The sequence below is a fragment of the Phocoena phocoena genome, chromosome 13 (genome assembly GCF_963924675.1).
Source record: "Phocoena phocoena chromosome 13, mPhoPho1.1, whole genome shotgun sequence".
Lineage (NCBI taxonomy): Eukaryota > Metazoa > Chordata > Mammalia > Artiodactyla > Phocoenidae > Phocoena > Phocoena phocoena.
Window position 1 is genome coordinate 56,748,854 of NC_089231.1, and position 2,855 is coordinate 56,751,708.

Genomic DNA, 2,855 nt, shown 5'->3' on the forward strand with positions numbered 1-2,855 from the left:
ATATAGGTTATTACAGAATATTGGGTAGAGCTCCCTGTGCTATACAGTAGGTCCTTTTTAGTTATCTATTTCACATTTAGTAGTGTGTGTATGTTACTCCCAAGCTCCTAATTTATCCCTGCCCACCATGTTTCCCCTTTGGTAACTGTAAGTTTGTTTTAGAAATCTGTGACTCTGTTTCTATTTTGTAAATAAGTTCATTTATATCATTTTTTAAAAAATTAGATTCCACATATGACTGATATGTGGGAGCTGGCGGCGGCGGTGGCACTGGGCGAGGGGACCGGTGCCCAGGGCAGGGGCAGCAGGGGAGGGACTCGGGCCACCATGGACGACAAGGCGTTCACCAAGGAGCTGGACCAGTGGGTCGAGCACCTGAACAAGTGTAAAGTACTTAGCAAGAACCAGGTGCAGACGCTGTGCGAAAAGGCTAAGGAAATTTTAACAAAAGAATCAAACGTGCAAGAGGTCCATTGTCCTGTTACCATCTGTCGAGATGTGCATGGTCAATTCCATGACCTTGTGGAACTCTTTAAAATTGGTGGGAAATCACCAGATACAAACTATCTATTCATGGGTGACTATGGAGACAGAGGTTATTATTCTGTGGAGACTGTGACTCTTCTTGTGGCATTAAACGTGTGTTATCCAGAACATACTACAATATTGAGAGGAAACCACGAAAGCCGACAAGTTACCCAAGTATATGGCTTTTATGATGAATGTCTGCGAAAGTATGGAAATGCCGATGTTTGGAAATATTTTACAGATCTGTTTATCTGCCACTTACAGCTTTAGTAGATGGACAGATATTCTGCCTCCATGGTGGCCTCTCCCCATCCATAGATACACTGGATCATGTAAGAGCCCTGGATGGTTTACAAGAAGTTCCACATGAGGGCCCAATGTGTGATCTGTAATGGTCAGATCCAGATGACCATGGTGGGTGGGGCATTTCACCACTCGGGGCTGGCTACACATTTGGACAAGATATTTCTGAAACATTTAACCATGCCAGTGGTCTCACACTGGTTTCTTGTGCTCACCACCTTGTAACGGAGGGATACAACTGGTGTCACAATCGGGACGTGGTTACCATTTTCAGCGCATCCAATTACTGTTATCCTTGTGGGAACCAGGCTGCTATCGTGGAATCAGATGACACTTTGAAATGTTCCTTCCTTTAGTTTGACCCAGCACCTCATCATGGAGAGCCTCATGTGATCCACAGCACCCCAGACTACTTTCTGTAAATTCCTCCTGGGAAAACCTGCCTTTGTATGTGGAAGTATACCTGACTTAAAGAAAAAAAAATATATATACACACACACACACACACACACATAAAATAAAACCAAAAAAAGCAACAGTAATCTATGTGTTTCTGTAACAAATTGGGATCTGTCTTGGCATTAAACCATACCATGGACCAAACTGTGCCATACTAATGATGAGCATTTAGCACAACTTCAGACCGAAATTAGTTCAACACTATGTTCTAGATCGGTCGGTCGTAACAGTTTGCCTGCTGTATTTGTAGGAACCATTTTCCTTGGAACTGTTCAAGCAAAAAAGATAGCTAACTCCATCTACTTTTGCACTTACTTGGAAATTTTAGTTAGAGTGTTTAACTGACATGGATAAATAGGGTTGGATTTTTATTTTTGAGAAAAATTCACAAGCTAACTTCCACTTAATTCATTACCGTTTATTTTATTGAAATGTATAATTAACTGAAAGAAAGATTTTTAGGAGTACGTTGTCATAACATTTAAAGAGATTTCCCTTCATTTAAACTAAATTACTATTTTATGTTGATTTGCATATTTCTGTATATTTATCATGACAGTACTTGCATTCTATTTGGTGTACTGAGCAAATGAACTTTCCATTTTAAACAAAAATAAAGGCGGGGGTGGGGGGGCTTCCCTGGTGGCACAGTGGTTAAGAATCCGCCTACCAATGCAGGGGACAGAGGTTCAAGCCCTCGTCCGGGAAGATCCCACATGCCACGGAGCAACTAAGCCCATGCGCCACAACTACTGAGCCTGAGCTCTAGAGCCTGCAAGCCACAACTACTGAGCCCACGTACCACAACTACTGAAGCCCGTGCTCCACAACAAGAGAAGCCAATGCAATGAGAAGCCTGCACACAGCAACGAAGAGTAGCCCCCACTTGCCACAACTAGAGAAAGCCTGCACACAGCAACAAAGACCCAATGCAGCCTAAAATAAATTTTTTTAAAAAATGACTGACATGTGGTATAAACATACAATGGAATATGACTCAGCCATAAAATTTTTTAAAAAAAACAACTACATGATGCCATTTGTGGCAACATGGATGGACCTAGTAACTCAGACAGAGAAAGACAAATATCCCATGGGCTTAAACTCTTCATGGGGTCCAATAATGGATATGTTTAAGTAAAGCACTTACAACTCCTGCTCAATCAAAATCCTATTTATACCAATAAAGTGTTAGGTAACATCATCAAAAATTTATAAACCATCATAGAAGGCTCGATTTATCTTTCGGAAACAAAGGAGAAATCACTAACAATGGAAGGAAGACGTTGGTTTTCTCCATTCACACTGCCAGGACTCAGAAGAAAAACAAGTTTTCCAAAACAACGATAAAGCAGCCAAGAGGAAAATCCACTAAAATTGCCAAGGAATGACAGTGCTCTAGGAACAGATGGACTGGTTCCTTTCTGAAATTTTATGAAGAATCTCGATGAACTGAAACATTGACAAAGATATTTAATGCAACCTTATAGGGAAAGTAATCAAATCTCTTGGAACATTCTAGCCAAGCGAGATGCTTGAATGCAAGGATAATGTTTTCAACCTCT

The 2,855-nt window shown here is 40.9% G+C and overlaps 1 pseudogene; it reads left to right on the top strand.

The window, feature by feature from the left end:
• Positions 1-327: 327 nt before the first annotated feature.
• On the top strand, positions 328-1,253 carry LOC136132833 (serine/threonine-protein phosphatase 2A catalytic subunit beta isoform pseudogene; annotated as a pseudogene).
• Positions 1,254-2,855: the final 1,602 nt, after the last annotated feature.